General features: G+C 36.7%; 1 protein-coding gene across 1 annotated transcript in view; it reads left to right on the top strand.

Moving 5' to 3' along the window:
• The window catches only part of rasgef1ba (RasGEF domain family, member 1Ba), a 169,998-nt gene that overhangs the window by 91,129 nt on the left and 60,053 nt on the right, over positions 1-18,816 (top strand). The gene's annotated exons all lie outside the window — the stretch shown is intronic.

The following is an 18,816-nucleotide window of genomic DNA, read 5'->3' as shown; positions in this document are numbered from 1 at the left end:
GTTTATTCATCAAATGTGTTTTATTTTGCTCTCAGTCTCTCTAATTTCTTTTTGTACTTGTCTACTGTCTGCTCTGCCTGGAGTTCAGCTGAAAAATCTTAGAATTGTCCTCATGTGACTGTTGGTTGCAGATGTGTTTCTAAAGTGTTTTTAGTTGCACTAAAGAATGTAGAAATTTTATTTTATTTTTTTACAGAATCCAGTTAGTGCAAACAGTACATTTTTTGATAAATTTTAAAATGAGACATCTATAAAAAATTATTTTAATAAAATCAGACAAATAACTCGGTTAATTTTCCAGACAGAACTGATTATCACAGTTAAAAATGCAACAATTCCTTCTCATTTTTAGAAGTTTATTGCTCCGATAAATGGTATATGTAAAAAGATTTCTAACTTACAACAGATTTTGCAAGTGAGAGCAGCCTATTAAACTCTGAAGGTTCTGATTTTCCTCAGTATTTTTTTTAACTTTTGTTGAAAAAAAGCCCCTGTTTGAGTAAAGTCGCCACTTAATAACATTTCATGTATTTGAAGATGCACCATTAGGAGCGTTCTCCAAATAGCACCATGTCATGAACATTTTCCACCTTATTACACATGAAACTATTGTTTCTATGGAAACTTATTGAATCTTTAATGGAAAAAAAGGTTCTTTATGTTTGAACATAACATCGTTTAAAACGTTGAATCACTCATGAAAATGCAGCCTTGAGAGACAAAAGACTTCAGATCCATTGTCTCGGCTGTTTGCAGTTAATAATACAGACATTTTCTTCTTTTTCTTACTCAACCTTGATCTAAATCTGTTCCCTAACAACACGATTCACGTAGATGCAGATCTTTCTACAGATAATGTGGATAAACAGCATAAATGTTCTACTTTTCTTGCATTTAAATGGGATTTCTGAGCAGAAACTCAGCCACTTCTTACAAAAGTATTTACAAAGTTTCATTTTTCAGTCAAAATTTCACCTGAATTCCTGATTAGCATCATTACTGAACAGATTTGCAGAAGGAACTTTAAGTGTTTACCTCTCAGTAAAGTTGGTTTGTTCAGAACAGCTCGTCTCAAACCAAATACCTGACCTGAAATACGACTCTCTGGCCTCCTAAATGAACACAGTCTCAGTCCGAGCTTATCAAACGAGCGTGTCTGAGGAGGACAGATGTTGTTTATGTCGGTTTAGAGACACTTAGTGAGTCCAGACGAGGGTGAAGACTGCTGGGAAACAGAGAGAGGGTATCCCTAACCTGTATCACCTCTGTGCTAACCTAATAACTGGTTGGCTCATTCTTGGCAGCAACAACTGTAGTTACAGCTTGTGATCGGTGTTTTACATTCTGGTCCACCTTTCTCTGCAGAACAGTTTTAATTGGGCCTCATTGGAAGGCTTTCGAGCTTCTTAAGGTCTTGCTACGGCATCTGAATTGGAGTTAAACCGGACTAAAACCTGCATTTTTTTATTTTCTTGGCTTAAATTAGTCTTAAAATGAAATTAGTTAGAAGATTTGAAACATTTATGTGTGACAAATGTGTGAAAATAGAAGATATCTAAACTTTTTCACAGCACTGTTGCTAAAATCTGTGCAAAAATTTGTATTTCTATTCATGAAAGAATCAGTATGAAACCATTCATATGTGCAATGTTTTTATTTCCACATCCAGACAAATTTGGACAATCTGAACTAGTACTTGTGTTTATTTTTAATTTTTCTAATGATATTAATAACCTTAAATGTTTGCACTACTCCCTTTTGCAGCTGTACCAATGCAAACCTCCCCACTGTGGGCTTAATTAAGCCTTTAATGTATCATATTAAGTCTCTCTGCAGACTGTAATCATGAAAACAGTTTCCTCCAAAACATCTTATCACCCATAAAAACACAAAACTAGCAGTGTGATAATTTAGAAATGGACAAAAAAGAGACTAAATGGGTCTTCTTTAGAGGTAGTAAATGCAGAAGCACATTTAAGAGTTGACACTAGAGCAGGCTGTCTGTTTTGGATTTTCCCAATTTTTGAGTCCATGTGCAGCAAATTTCTGACTTGCAGAACTGAATATGATGTGGATTCATTCCTGGACTGGAGCTGAAACAAATCTGGATGCGTCAAACATGTTTTAAATCGAAACATTTGCTCTTACGTCACTAAGTGAGAACGGCTAAAAGTCATGTTTGTTGTGGACAGATTCGTCATCCGTCACTGATATAATGCCGTCAAACAGAGAACAATAGGAAGAGTAATCAGCTGTAACCCGGAGATGTGAGGAGATAAAGCTTCGCTTGAACACCAGTTCAGGCTGATTGACTCCAAACCGCACAAATCCTGCTGCTTTGGGGGAAAATTTGCTTAGAGAGACGAATAAACATTAAAAACAGCTTTGGTTCTGTGAATGCAAAGCCACAAACAAGCCGTGTTACCATGTAAATGCCAAGAAAATATAAAAATAACCTTAAATATGCCGCAAAATGAAAGAAGAAAGGTAGTGTAAATTGGCTCAGAGAGGCTGAAAAAGACTTTAGCTTGAATAAACTAGATTTAAGAGTCCTTTTTGGATCAACTCAAAGTACTAACGCTGAAATAAAGCCTTTTTAATCCTACCTGTAAGTGCTGGAAACTGTCAATTATTGCAAAAAAAAAAAAAAAAATAGAAAAAAGTAAATTAGGAGCAAATAAACTCGACTGAATTGTGTCATTAGAAGATGACACAAGGAGTACAAGAAGATGTAGCGGCGGAAAAAAATTAAGAAGAAGCAGGAGAGGAGCAGAAGAAGAAAAAGAAGCAGCAGCAGCAGAAAAAGAAGCAAACAAAACAAGCAATTTTAGAAGCTGAAACTTGGAACCTATGAGAAATAAATGGAAAAAAGTCTTCAGGAACTGCTTTCATTGTGGAAGGTTGCAGTTATTCTCTCCTGTCGGCTCGTATTGGTCATGTTTTGTGTTGTTTGGGGACAAAAACAATAAAAGAAGTGAAATGAAAAGATGTTATTTAAGTGTTTACTACATCAGAACTTGTTCAGGTAAAGGTGTTTCTGTCTCCCATGAGTTTACTCCCATTTACTGCTGTTTTGGCCTCACTGCACCTGATGCTAATGCTAGCATAGACCTAGCTTGTGTCTCAACAGATCGCATATCCAGAAGCAGCTCATGTCATAGCTGGAGGTTTTAACCACGCAGATATAAAGACAGTTATACACAAATCTGAGCAACCCATCAGTTATTCCTCTAGAGGGGGAAAAAACAATAAAAATTGCTGATCCTAATGTCAAGAAAGGCTTTAAATTAGCACTATTTCCACATTAAAGTCAATCAGATCACTTGTGACTGACGGCAATAAAGTAATTCAGTTGTAAAAAATTGCATTAACTCTGTTTTTGAAAACATCCAACACAACCTCAAGCAGGTGTAATAGCATTATTTTGCACAACTGAGGAAGCTTTTTTTCCCCATATTTTACCGTTTCTTTACCTTTTTTCTAGTGTAGTAATTCAAAATGCATGTATGTAAACGTGGCTACAGTCTGATGCAACCATATTTTTATGTTTTCCTATAAGTGAACAGAAAAGTGGGACCCCCCAGGAGGTCTCAAGAATCTTCACAGAGGAGGTTAAAACTTCTTTTTAGTTCTGCGAGTAGATGTTTTATCATCAATATTCAAGCGTCTGTCCATTAAAAGTGCCTAAAGGAAGATAAATATTCAGCTTCTTAACACTGCAGCTGTACTGAGGGTTGAAGAAGTGGAGTTGCTCTGGTTTCACTTAATGTTTCATGTTCCTTCGTGCCTCCACTTAACTTCTCCCCGTCTTTCCTCAGGCTTTGATCAGTGCAACTTCTTATACTCTCTATAGGAGCAGCAGGAGACTGGCCCAGTTTTTGCTCTTATATCAGCACATTCTTGGTTGAATTGGAGGCAGCCAAGCCTCCACGTGGTTTCGATCAGCTGTGCTCGAAGCGGCGCTGACTGACAGTAGTTGATGGGGGTGAGGAGGCTGGATGTAAGGGGTGAGGAGAGGGGGTCTCATCTTGTGTGGTCGGGATCAGTTTACCAGCAGAAATGCGGACGCTTGTCTGGGCTGAGAAAACAGAGCGAGCAGTGAGATGCCGGGAATTCCTGGGCCACCAAAAGGGGGTCGCCCCGGTGACTGAGGTGGGATGAATTCCTGGCAGCGTCAGGGATCTGAAAGCAAAGAAGACAGTGGAGGGTTGGAGGGCTTTTTAAGGTCTGACTGAGGAGAACCTGCAGGTTTCTGAAGCAAATACTGATCAATAACTGCAGGTAAAAGCAGCAGTTAGGTGGCTGGACATGCAGGATTTGTACTGCATTCCTTTGCCAGACACTTTTCTTTATAGTAAATTACAGTTTTTCTGACATGCACTCACATCTGGGTACCTCTGAACACACATTAAGTGTCTTGCTAAAGAGCTAGAACCAACCAGGAATTGAACCACTATTCCTATGATTACACATCTAAAAGACAACTTGACAATGTGTAGCTCCCAGCTGTCTGTTGTCACTGCCTACAGTAAAAACGCCATCAAATCTTTCATTTTAGAAGCTGATGAAGTATTAGAATCTCTTGTGTGAATAAAGGGAGCAATATTGCAATATAAATTTAAACATTTACTTAACATATGAACCCTAAAGCCTGCCAGCAGGTGCAAAAGAGAGGCTTTCCCAGGGACAACTGATGCAAATTAGCTGCTAGCTTAGCTAATTCTGGGGTGGTTGCTTATAAATGTGCATTGTCCCTGCAAATAGGCATCATAAATGTAATTAAATGTAAAAATGGACAGAATTACACCATTTTTTTAGAACCAGAAACTGTACAAACACAACAAAATCAGCAGATTTTCAAGCAGGAAAACTACCAAATATGAGCTGGTCATGTGGCAACCAGCTGTCTTTTATAGCTACATACAGTCAAAACGCTTTCAAATCTTTCACTTTAGTATTTTAAAAAGTGTTAAAATCTTTCATGTTAGTAAAGGTAGCAGTATTACATCAATGAATATAAAATGTACTTAACCTCTGAACCTTAAAACCTACTGATGGATACAAAAGAGATGCTTTCACAGATGCAAGCTAGCTGCTAGCGTAGCTAACTCTGGTGCATTTGCTTTTAAATATGCACCGTCTCTGCAAAAATAGACAACATAGATGTAATTAAATGTAGAAATTACCAGATTTTTTTCATTTTTCAGAGCCAGAAACTGAATCAGCAGACTTTCAAGTTGGATTCATCAAGGAAACTACCAAATATGAGCTGGTCATGTAGCAGTCCCAGCTGTCTGTTGTCACCACCTACAGTCAAAACACCTTCAAATCTTTCATTTTTAGAAGGTAATGAAGTACTGAAATCTTTTGTGTGAGTAAAGATAGCAATATTACATCATTAAATATAAAATTTACTTAACCTCTGAACCATAAAACCTGCCGGTGGGTACAGAAGAGATGTTTCACAGAAGCAAATTAGCTGCTAGCTTAGCTAGTTCTGGTGCGGTTACTTTTAGATGTGCACTGTCCCTGCAAAAATAGGCAAGAAAAATTTAATTAAATGTAAAAATTGAAAGAATTACACTATTTTTCAAATCCAAAAACTGTAAAAAAAAAAAAAACCCTGCTGGTGGGTATAAAAGTTATGTTTTCTCACAAACAACAAATACAAATTAGCTGCTAGCTTAGCTAATTCTGATGCTAATGCCGTGGTTGTTTCTTAACTGTATTTTTGTGTAGTTTAATCACAAATATGTGGCTTTATATGGAAATTTAAATGTTTAAAATAACTAGTAGTTGTAGCTAACAGATTGTTGTAGCCTAATTGAATAAAAAAAATCATATTTGCATCTTTTTAGCTGCTTTTTTCTGCACGAAAGTTGCAAAAATGGCGTAGCAATAAGCTAAAAACATTCTTCTGCTCTACAGTCCAGTACTTGATTTTGTACCGCTGCTTTGACCCAGTTTTAACCTTCATGTCTGGATGTTTTTTGACCTGCAAATCATTAAATATCCTCTAACCAGGTCACGGCTGGATAACAGGGATGTTTTTTGTGGTCTGACTGGAATGCAGGCCGCAGTGTTCTCTTCAGATATCATTAACTGCAGCGGTTGTGCTTTCTCAGCTGCGGACTTCAGCAGCAGGTCGACAGGGGAATCATTCATTCAGCTGATCCAGGGTCTGTGATGTAACCGCCAGGGTTAAGGCTTCAGTTCAGACACCGGACAGTTTCTCAGAGCGCTGACCGACATTCTCCATTTATGTAAACATCAGCGCCAACCTTACATAAGAAACTCGAGCCTAATTTGGTTAAAAGAAACAACTGGGAGGAATGTGACTTCTTGTCAAACATGTGCACGAACGCAGGGTGGTGTTTTGGTCCTTTAACTCTTTGTTCCCTTTTTAGATTCTCTGTTTCTGTTTGAGGCAAACAAAGGAAGGAATTGAAGGTGGAAATGCCTGTAGAGCTGCACACATTTAGACTGTTTGTTACTCAAATAAGGTGGACGGGAAGCGACTGGGGACAAATTTAGCTTCACGTGATGATAAACAAAAACACGACCTGCACTTTGAAAAAAATTTTAAAAAAATGAAAAAGAAAGCCATTTAAATGTTTTGAATAGTTTACTATAATTTTGATTGTTCTTGTTTTGTAAAATTGCAGGTAAAATAAATAAATAAATACTGTCACTCATGTATATTCTGTTTATTTTTTCGGTACTATATTTTCTACATTTTTTAATCCTTTTTCATTATGTTTTAATTTAATTTTTTTTAAATTTATTTTATTTTAATTTGATGTAATTTTACCCTTACTTTATACCCTAATATTACAGAATTTTTTACTAGATTTAAATCATCAACGAGAATGTTATTTTATTGATATTTGCCGTTATCTAAAAAAAATGGCAACTAGATTTTAAATGATTATTTTACACATTTTTTTTTCTGTTTTTGTTGAATTAAATTTAAAAAAATTCTTACTCTTAAGTTAAATTAAAATTAACAAAAATATTTTAAAAAATAATGCAGTTGTTTTAGAAATCCTTGCTAAAATTTGAAAGCAAACATATATATTTTTATTCTTTTAACTGTTATTGTGACAGATTTTTCTTGTTTTGTTGAATACATTCTAATAAATTAGAAAAAAATGAAACATGTAATCATTGAGTGTAGAGGAAAAATTGTACATGAAAAACTTTAAGTCAAAATAATCTGTATTTTTACAAATATTAATATTAATTCATTTCTACTGTACATGAACGTAAAATTTGAGTTTTACTGTCTTTAAATCTGCCAAATAAGAATTATTTTGCAGCTATTTGTCATTCTTTTTCAGTTTCTTTGCATTACAGTGTTCTAGTATTTTTAGCACATTTTTCTGTCACTTTAAACGCCAGATTTTCACAATTTTTCTAATCTTTATTAAATTGTTAGAGTGTATCTGTGTCTAAACTGGACCTTCCCAGTGTAAAGAGCTTTGACCTCACTTATTTTTCCCCTAGTTAACCATTTAAAACACATTTCCTGACGTGTTCTCGTCCTTTTCATCTCAGATTGATCGGTGTTGTTGAACATGTAACAGCCGACGTGATGTTTTTCTCATACGTGCATCTGGAGCTGGTCAGAGATGTTTTGAGTTTGCTCTCGGTCAGAGCGGCCTCTGCTAATTGGCGGCTACTATAAAAACGCAGCAAAATTAGAGGCGGCGGACTGAGAGTTCTGTAATTCAGCTGAGGGTCTGCAGCTCCACATCACTAAAGCTCTGAAGCCCACTTTTATGGCTGATAAATGACCTGCAGTGTGTTTTTCTTTTTCTTTTAATTCTGTGGTTCTTCATCCCACCCTGGTGCAGAGAGCAGATGTTCTGCAGCTGCAAAAAGAACGTTTGCTGCGATATCAACAGGCAGTGATGAAATGATGATTATGATGGGATTCAGTCATGTCAAAAACTGCACATTAGAGCCGTCAGCTTGGCCTGAACACCAGAGGGGTGGACTACGTAGACAGTTTAACATACAGGAGGTCCTCGACTTAAGTCAGAGTTCCGTTTCTACGGATTGACCCAATATTTTCGCCATAGGTCAGAACTCCGGCAAAAATGTAAACAAAGCCGGTACATGCAACACAATATCAGTTCTTCAGAAAAGTCATGAATACCAACGACTTTCATGCATATATGAGTCATCTTACAAGAAGATAAAAGAATTTGTTGCACTGTTTTCACAACTTGAGCATTTTATTATATCTAATTTCACTTCAGTGGAGATAGCTTTCCTTTTCTTCAAAGAAGAGTCTGAATTACGCTTGGGAGCCATAATGAAGGAAAAAAGTTAGCGAATGTAGCACAATCCAAGATGGTGTACAACTGCCGTAACAAAGCGGTCTTATAGCGCCGCGTGACGACATATTCGTCCACTCCGCTTCTCAAACTAGTTTCACATAACCAGTTCCGACAAAACGAAAAAACGCCATAGGTCAAGGACGTCATAAACCGAGGACGCTCTGTGTGTTTTTTTGGTTTTGTTTGTAAATTTTGCACAACAGCGGCCACTGTGGTCAGAGACGGTAACTACAGGATAATGGTGCACTGAATTTTCCTGCGTTTTGGCTTGAAAACTTTCAGCTCAACACACCCGGTAACATGCTAATCTGCAAATGTCTGCAGTTAGAAGTGGACATTTCCAAGTTTTCAGGAGAAGAGCTACAATTTGGAGAAGTATTTAGGATGCAGGATTCATAAAAGGGAGGTTTAAGGTCAAAATCGCCTTCAGATATTCAAAGAGGTTTGGTTGGCGACGTCAAACACTTTCTTTTACGACTTCTGTCTGATGATGACTGTTAAAAAACGAGCCAAAAGCCTAACAACATGTGACTGTAAAGTGACAGTTTTATTGCATTTAAATCTCCTATTTATTTTATAATTTTGCAAATATTTGAAACTATTTTTACTATATTATACAGCTTTTATGTTACTCTGTCATTTTTAATGCATTTTTGTGGCACCCTTACTGCCGGATTTTACTTTTTTTAAAAAGAGGATTTATTTATTTATTTATGATTTTTGTTTTTTACTATATCTACAATAAAAAGAGAAGTTTTTAGCTGTGACTTGGTCAGATTGAAGGTCGACTAACACCAGCTGGGAGGTTTTTCCAGGTCGGTGCTGCTTCACAGTGTTTTATTCTAATAGTTGATTTTTAAATCAGCATTTTAGAAGTGCACTAATGTGAACATATTTCCTAGCTTTTATTGTTTTGAAGAGACTTTCTGCTTGTAATAAAGGTGTTAAAGATGAGCCCTGCTTTGACGTGGTTCCTCTGCAGTGTTTTTAACCTACTGCAGCGTTAGTCAGACTTTGCCTCTTTGGAACCCTGTATTGTTCGGGGGCCACCGGCTGAAAACGAGCCCGGATTCCTCGAATAGCTGCGCTGCTCCCATGTCGAGTCTTTGTGTCTGCTAAGAAAGTTTGATCCAAACAACTCGGCCGCCGGTTGTCAGGAAACATGACGGCTGAAAGGCAGAATGAAGCGACGCCTAGCAGCAGCTAGAGTGTCTCTGTGGGAAACCTCAGCTCTGTTCTGACGTCAGCGACTCCAGCCTCGTCTCACCTCTGAGCTGACCTGGTTTCTGCACCGCTGAGCACCCTGGGAGAAAGAGTACAGGCTGGAGGAGAGATTCATTCATCCACTGCAGCCACATGTTATCATATTCTGGCTCTTTGTTTTAGGTGTTCAGAATCTTTAGCAGAAAACAGTCTGAGGTCAAAACGCTGCAGATCAATAAAATTACAAACAGGTTTTTATTTCTGAACTGTAAATACTCTAAACACTACTGCCTTGGCATTTAAACTAAACTTTTTTGTGCAAATACAAGGTTATGGTGCTAACTGAATGTGGGAATGTATGTGTGTGGTTTTCTTTTTATACACTTTTATAAACATTGTTTATGAACTCTTTTTAAATTTCATTTCATTATATATACAATGATAATAAAGATATATAATTAATATTGATAGAAATTTACAGATATGTGTTATTTCAAAGAAAAATAATGTATATTAAGGACTGATAAATGATTTTAAAATTGTTCCCTTTTTTTGTTAAATTAGATATTTGGAAAGTCACTGATAAAAAGAGTAATTGCTTTCAAATTAACTTAAAATAAAAGATAATTTGACCCACAAAAAAGCTTCTTACTTGATTTAGATCTGCCTAAATTAATGAATTAATGAATAGATGAAATTGTGTTTTACAGATATTTGCTGTTATTGAAAGGAAAACAATATTTTATTACTGACTGAAAAACAAGAAAAAATATTTCTCCCAATTTTTAACATATAATACATAATATTCAGTAAAATCACAGAAAAAAAACATTAATTTGCATGCTAATTATAAAAAAAGTACAGAAAAGTAGTAATATTAAGTCTGACCATAAATTATATTGTTTTTCCTGCATTTAAATCAATTATTGTTAAAATATTTGCGGTTTTCTGAAATAAAAAGTATATTTATTCAAGAGTGAAAAATGCTGAATAATTTCTTTTACTGTTAATTTATAGATTTTCATTGTTTAGTTAAGGATCTAGAAAAAAAATTGCCCATTAATTGTCAGGATATTGCTGTAAATAACATCTACATCAAAATCTATATTTTTTATAAATATTAATTTATTCTTTGAATATTTTACTGTTAAATTGTGCTTTTTAAAACTTTTTTCAATTAGCAAAACTGATATTATTGTACACATATTTGCTATTACTTGAAAGAATAGCTATACAAATTTAGGATTGAAAATAGTGATTTTTTAAATTTTATTTTATATTACAATTTTGTTAAAGAAAATATCAAGTAAAATTACAGAAATAAGAGTATAAATTTACACATTAATTATGAAAAAATCATAACAGATTAGAAAAAACTTCCACATCAAAGACCTATATTTTTACAAATATTATTTTGTCCTTGGACAATATTTGACTGTTAAATTACACAATTTTTACATTTACATTTACTTAAGCAGTTTAAGGATTAAAAAATGTTAAAATTTATTTTTAAAAACTGTTTTAAAGATTTTTCCTGTTTCGTTTGATCGATTCTAGTAAAATCAGAGACAAAGAGTCTTAGTTTGAGGTTAAAACTGTAAAAAAACGTCCTGTATTTTTACAAATGATAATTACATTTTTAACTGTGTGTGACCATGTAAATCTCTCTGTTTTACTGTATGTACACACGTGGACAAAATTGTTGGTACCCCTCAGTTAAAGAAGGAAAAACCCACAATTCTCACTGAAATCACTTGAAACTCACAAAAGTAACAATAAATAAAAATTTATTGAAAATTAAATAATCAAAAACAGCCATTACTTTTGAATTGTTGATTAACATAATTATTTAAAAAAACAAACTAATGAAACAGGCCTGGACAAAAATGATGGTACCTCTATAAAAGATTGAAAACTATTTGACCAGAGTGACATGATTAACTCAGGTGTGTCATTTAATTGACATCACAGGTGTTTCCAAACTCATAATCAGTCAGTCTGCCTATTTAAAGGGAGACAAGTAGTCACCCTGCTGTTTGGTGAAAAGGTGTGTACCACACTGAACATGGACAACAGAAAGCGAAGGAGAGAATTGTCCCAGGACATCCGAAAGAAAATTATAGACAAACATCTTAAAGGTAAAGGCTATAAGACCATCTCTAAACAGCTTGAAGTTCCTGTGACAACAGTGGCTCATATTATTCAGAAGTTCAAGACCCACGGGACAGTAGCCAACCTCCCTGGACGTGGCCGCAAGAGGAAAATTGATGACAAATTGAAGAGACGGATGGTTCGAATTGTATCCAAAGAGCCCAGAGCAACCTCCAAAGAAATTAAAGGTGAACTCCAAGGCCAAGGTACATCAGTGTCAGATCGCACCATTCGTCGTTGTTTGAGCCAAAGTGGACTTCATGGGAGACGACCAAGGAGGACACCACTGCTGAAAAAAACTCATAAAAAAGCCAGACTGGAATTTGCAAAAATGCATGTTGACAAGCCACAAAGCTTCTGGGAGAATGTCCTTTGGACAGATGAGACCAAACTGGAGCTTTTTGGTAAGGCACATCAACTCTATGTTCATAGACTCAAAAACCAAGCATACGAAGAAAAGAACACTGTCCCTACGGTGAAACATGGAGGAGGCTCAGTAATGTTTTGGGGCTGCTTTGCTGCATCTGGCACAGGGTGTCTTGAAAGTGTGCAAGGTACGATGAAATCTGAAGACTATCAAGGCATTCTGGAGAGAAATGTGCTGCCTAGTGTCAGAAAGCTTGGTCTCAGTCGCAGGTCATGGGTCTTCCAACAGGACAACGATCCAAAACACACAGCCAAAAACACCCAAGAATGGCTGAGAGAAAAGCGTTGGACTATTCTAAAGTGGCCTTCTATGAGCCCAGATCTGAATCCCATGGAACATATGTGGAAGGAGCTGAAACATGCCATTTGGAGAAGACACCCATCAAACCTGAGACAACTGGAGCTGTTTGCTCATGAGGAGTGGGCCAAAATACCTGTTGACAGCTGCAGAACGCTCATTGACAAATACAGAAATCGTTTAATTGCAGTGATTGCCTCAAAAGGTTGTGCAACAAAATATTAAGTTATGGGTACCATCATTTTTGTCCAGCCCTATTTCATTAGTTTGTTTTTTAAAATAATTATGTTAATCAACAATTCAAAAGTGATGGCTGATTTTGATTATTTAATTTTCAATAAATTTTTATTTATTGTTACTTTTGTGAGTTTCAAGTGATTTCAGTGAGAATTGTGGGTTTTTCCTTCTTTAACTGAGGGGTACCAACAATTTTGTCCACGTGTGTAAATCTGTTAAAAATGCAGATTTATTGTTTATGTTTTACAGCCGTATATCTGTATCCGAGCTCTTTGTTTTGATTCTTTTGCTAAACGTAATGAGTAATTAGAGCTCCAGGAAGATCGCAGGTCTGAACCGACACTGATCCTCCCTCCTCTTTAACTTCTCCTGTTTTTGCTTTTTAAAAACATGCAAAAATTCTTTCTGTAATCCCCAGCCAGGCTACAAATGAGTGTTCATGAATAAAAATAACGAGCCAGCCACCGTTGTTACTGAAATAATTAGAGCAGATTCATGAAGCGTTTGACCCCCACTGTCCAGGTGTGTGTTTGTGTGTTTGTGTTTGTGTGATGTTGTTCAGCCTGGAGGCAGCGTGAAAAACAAGACAAACGTCCAGTCGACCGTCTTGACTCCCATCTTCCTCTGTAATTACCTGAGGTGTGGCGGTCTCGTCGTTTGTCTTGTGAAGAGTAACTTTTATCCACGGCCTGCAGCTATTTTTATCGAAGCGGAACTGCAAGCACTTTTCAGGCTTGTTGAGCAAAATGCCACCAACAAATTGCTCAGAGCTAAACGGTTGTTGTGTGATTTTAAACTCTTACTTGCATCATTTTCTTCCTTGAGAGTAAAGTCGAGAACAAAATCATGAGCTGGAAGTCCCCTTTTAGTGAATTCATGTTGAAGAAGTGGAAGTAATGGAGCCGGGTGTCAACTGTGATTTGTGAACATGACAAGACAACATCTAGCTTTGGGTTTTTCTGTGTAATTTACTGCACAAAAGACGGAAGTTCAACAGAAAACTGCTGACAAGCTTCTTGGATTCTTGGTTTTTGTCTTTAAAGTTGCATTTCCACTTTATACATCAAAACCGATAGTCGAGTTTCTTTGCAATAATCAATCAAGTTGGAAGTGAACTGCAACAAAATAACAAGAAAATGTGTATTAGTTTGGTTTCATTAAGTGGTTTGGATTAAATAAACTAGGTTGCATATTATCGCCACAAGGTGGCACCATAGGCGGAATTACACATGACTGTAATAAACAGCAGAAGAAGATGGGAAGTAAATCATTTTTTTGCCCAAAAAAGAAGAAGTAGAAACAAACAAAACGTTGGTCGTCTACACAAGAACAATTCATGAAAGTCTTGCTCAAAGTCAGAAAAGTTGCAATTGTGGTTTAGCGTCATCCGCTATTGGCCATGTTTCATGTTGTTGGTAGATTAAAACAATGAAAAAAGTGGAAAAAACAGCTGATAAATCACAGGAGTTGAACGTTCATTTCGTACGAACTTCTTCGACAAAGGTGTTACCTCTTTTTCAAAAAGGTCAACAATCATCTCAAGTGTGCGTAACAAGTTTTGTTGTTTAATTTTGCTATTTCCCTTGATTTTTTTAGTGCAGTACTTCAAAATATGCTTAAAAATATGTTATTGAAACACAACAGATGAGACTTTTCCCAGTTGACATGCACACCTTTATAACGTTAGAATGTAAACATCTAGGATTCGTCTTTTTTGGAAGCAATAGAAAGCTTCAACAACCCTTGAAGGCAATTAGACAATCTAAAGCCAATCAAAATCACCAATTTGTGTCACACATCAGCAACTTCGCACTGAATCTAAAAGCACAAAATGGCAAACTAACTAGTGGTGCCTCTTCTACATATACTGTAGTATGATAGGTGGCGACATAAACCTGAAAGTTGGTTATTCCTTGAGGTACTTTTGGATGAACTTGAAGGCTGAACTCTCCATCTTGATATTTTTGTAGTTCTGTGGATAGAATAGCCTTCCCATGTCTGGCTTCAGTTTGAACAGTTTTGGAGCGTTGGAATCACGACAAGAAGCGCCAGCGTTTCTTGTGTTGTTCTTTGTCATTCATGCAGTCAGAACAGAGTATACTGTTGTCGCTTAGGTTTGCAATGAAATTGGTCAGTCTTTTAGTGTGTGATAAATAAATGCAAAGTCCATAGAGAATAGTAGAAATGGTTCTGCGGTAGATGCCGCTTTTTCTCTGTTTATCTATGATTTGATGGACGTGAAGCATCAACCAGAGATCTAATGTCTGTTGAAACAGGATGTTACTGTTGGCCAACTCTTTCTGTCTTGACTTTCTTCTCTAACAACTAAGAAGATGGACACACTGAAGGTAATTCCTTTCCCAACTCCTATGATGAAGTCTTTTCTTTGGACTTTAAGAAGGTAATTTTAACACAACCTGAACCTTTGAACTCCAAGAACTGTCCTTGTTGAACCTCTTTAACGGCCTTTGTTTTTAGGGGAAAAGACCCTGAAAAACTGCTGCCATCTGGGTCTTGATGGTGTTTGGTTAAACTTGGAGAAGATAACTGCTCAGAGAGGACAAAAGTGTAATTTTTCTGGCCTAATCCAGTCCTTCTTCCCTTCTCTTCTCTTACATCGCCATCAAGAATGTAAAATTCACCACATTGGCCAGCTTATCAAACCTTCATTGTTCTATTTATTGGTGTACTGCTTCCTCAATCTTGGTAGCTTCAAGGTCACTGAAAAGTCACAACACACTTTCGAAAAATCTGTCCCCAAGACCTAAACAGAAACTTGCTTCTTGTAATCAGTAGTTCCTGGTCAGACTTAGTAAAAGATTCCCAAAAAAATGGGTCGAAAGCCAGTCACTAGAATTACCTTTCTCCCTTACAGCAGATCTCCTCTTCCAATAGAAAGGGACTTTCTGATGTTCTCGGTTATTTCATTGTATCTTCCTTGTAAACTTGTGTGCAAAACCACTTGTGGAGGTTTTTAAAAAATCCACAACTGCCTTTTCTCATTTCCTCTTTGTGAGATCATCAGTGGATGAGGAACTGACGGGACAGAGAACCTTTCATTTGGTTTCTGTTTAATTTCCAGTAGTTTCTAGTGCCAAGTTGATTCCATCTATCATCTGACTCCCAGAAGACATGAAAATATGTCAGAATACGTCACTGAACAAAATGTTTTTCATCTTTATCAGCTAGTCTGGACAGTCTTTGAAGTTTGTGACAGAAGTCAAGCCAGATTTGACGACGCCTATAAACTGTAAATGCTGGAAAACTGCGTTACATAATTTCAAAAACGTGTACCTCCCTGAGTTGAGCTAATTTCAGGCAAAGGGGAGTGATCTCTAACTCCAAAATAATTCCCTTTCTCTATACAACAATAATTTAAAGGCATTTTTAGCAGCTTTGTTAAGCTAACCGAAGAGTTTTCCCCTGATTTCAGACTTTCTGTTAAACTAGCATTCAGATCTGCTAAAAACAACTAGAAATAAGAAAGAAATAAAGTTGAATCTTCTCATCTAATTCTTTGTAAGACACCAAATAAGAGTTAAATCTATTCTCTCATGCATGGCAGCACAATCAGAAGAAGCAATTTGGCTTTAGCACCAAACAGCATGCTGCATGCTCTTTTAAGATTACTGCTAAACTCATTGCAACGCATTCCGACGTATAAAGGAACAAAGAGGCCGAGGGCTTCGAATGCAAATGTTCCTGGCGGCGAGCAGACTGAATCTGCATCAGTAGAACCTCCTCCTCTAATTGCTGTGTTTGTAGGAGGAGGTGAAGCGGTGAAATAAACGGAGAGATCTTAATGCTCTCGGCAGACGTCCAGGGAACGCGCAAGACGAGCCGTTAGCGCCTCGCAGCCTCTTTAAGAGCCGCTTCCTCCAAACACTTGTTATTCAAAGTGGGGACGAGGGGCACACTTAGCAGTAAATCGCATGTGGACACACATCACTGCAGGAGGGACTGAGGACACGTTGCTTTCATATGATTGTAGCGTGGTAAAACCTGCAACATCAGCTTGTTAGTTTCTGTTATTGTGATTAGTAATACGACATGAACTCTGCTGTTTAAACTTCAAAGATGCATTTAGACTCCAGCTTCAGTGAGCAGATGGATAAAACTGAATGTTGACATTAATTAAGGCCAAGATTCTAATCAGATTTATGAAACAAAGTGCCGTATTGATCGTAATTAAAGCTGCATTTTAGTTTTTTTTAATTATTGGAGGCAGCAGAATTGTAGCTTGTTTTAGCAAAGAGTCAGTAAATGTAAGATCCATTTCTCGTCGCATCATAACTTGTATTTTGCTAAGTTGTCAAGTTCTCTATACATCGAGGCCACATAGAGGAACCGAAAAGATGTTTCTGTCACTCCTTTGTATGAGCACCATGCATTCAAAACAGGATCAAAAGACAGTATGAATGAAATAAAATACATAAAAATCAACCTATGAACTGGCAGTAGTGCAATATAGTGCCAGCTTATTCATCCCTTGGGGAAATTCGAGGTATCCAGTAGCTCATGCATGCTACATTTAGGAAAAATAAGGAAACTAATGTACAAAGGAACACGCAAATCCTGCTGGTTGAAGAAATAAGATGCAGAATTGCTTGTGTTTACAATAAAAATGAGTATTAAAAATGTCTAAGTACAGTATAAATATTGAAATAATAATCTGAATATCTCAAAGCAAGACCCATTGTTGAAACATGACCTTAACTGGCATTTACACCAAAAATAGCTCCGCATTAAAAATTCAAAGGGCTGCACCGGTGGATACAGCAAAGCACTTCACGCTGTCCTGTGGATCATATGTGTGACTGTTTCCATTACAGCAGATTGTGAACTTGTGTGTGTTTATATTCTGTTTGCACCGTAGGATGAAATGAGGCCTTGTGCCGAGGCAAAGGTTGAAGCAGGTTAAAACTTTCTTGCTGTTTGACCGTGACTTCTGCTGCCTTAGGCCTCTGCATCGACGCCCCGCTGTGCCCACTGCTGTCTCATGTAAATGAATGAGGAGGTTTTTCATGCGGTGCTGTTGTCTGACTGAACGCTGCCGCTGACATTTACCCCCTTTTCTACCAAAACCCAACCCCCAGCTGCTGTGTACATGCAATCTCTGTTTCTGAACGTATTTTAAGAGGTTTCTTATGCTGTGTTTATACAAGCTAGGGCTGCACAACGACTGACATTGTAATATATTGTGTATATTATGGTAGGACTAAATACAGGAAGTTGCATCAGATGACTTGCATAACTCTATTTGGTAAGAATTAATCATAATAGAATAAATGGGGAAATTTTATACAAGTGTGGAGCTGCATCGAAATCAAAAATCACTTTAAAAAACTGAAAATGAGCATTTTTTTATATGGTTTTTGCTTTGATGGCTGTCAGATCTGGCTTTATATTCATCATACAAAGCTTTGTGGTTGCTTTCAAAACGGTAACTAGTCATATTGCCTCATGGAGCAATAGCTGCAAGCAGAGTGCTTGTTTTTGTTCAACATTATTCTTCCTGTTGCAGAAACATTTCCATGCAATGTATGTTGCATTTGTATTTGCAACCAAATCTTCCTTTTTGCAGTGTTTCTCTGCTGTTCCTCGATCATTTTTCTGTCTCATATCTTGTGAGTAAAGTTAAAAAACAAAACTCTGTGTATCCAACAACACTAAAATAGAATATCTAATAAATGTTGTTCTGTTCGACAGATTTCCCCCAGTAGATAATAAAAATGAGATCCATGCAAGCTTTCTTTGGTACCAAGCAGCAAAACAAGGTCATAAAAACACAATATGCTTGAGTTAATTAATCTTTCTTCACATTGCACTTCCTGCGATGTGACTATGACACTTGCACGTTGCAAAGTAGCTACTAAATTGATATATTACGTAGCCCATAGCATGTATAGAGCTTCTCTGAATAAATATTGTACATGCAGTATATGAATATGCTGAATATTTCAAGGGAATGAATATGTGATGTAATAGTATCATCATTAGGTGCTATGGCATAAAGCTTTCATGGTTCCACAAGAGATATAAAAAGGAATATATAGGCTGTGTAAAGATAAAATATAGGACACGTAGGAGCTTTGCATATTAGGTCATGTATATTGTATAATTCAAGTATATGCAAATCATTTTCAGTGCATTTAT

Source organism: Acanthochromis polyacanthus, chromosome 7 (assembly GCF_021347895.1).
Source record: "Acanthochromis polyacanthus isolate Apoly-LR-REF ecotype Palm Island chromosome 7, KAUST_Apoly_ChrSc, whole genome shotgun sequence".
NCBI lineage: Eukaryota > Metazoa > Chordata > Actinopteri > Pomacentridae > Acanthochromis > Acanthochromis polyacanthus.
This window is presented reverse-complemented; position numbering and strand designations above follow the sequence as displayed.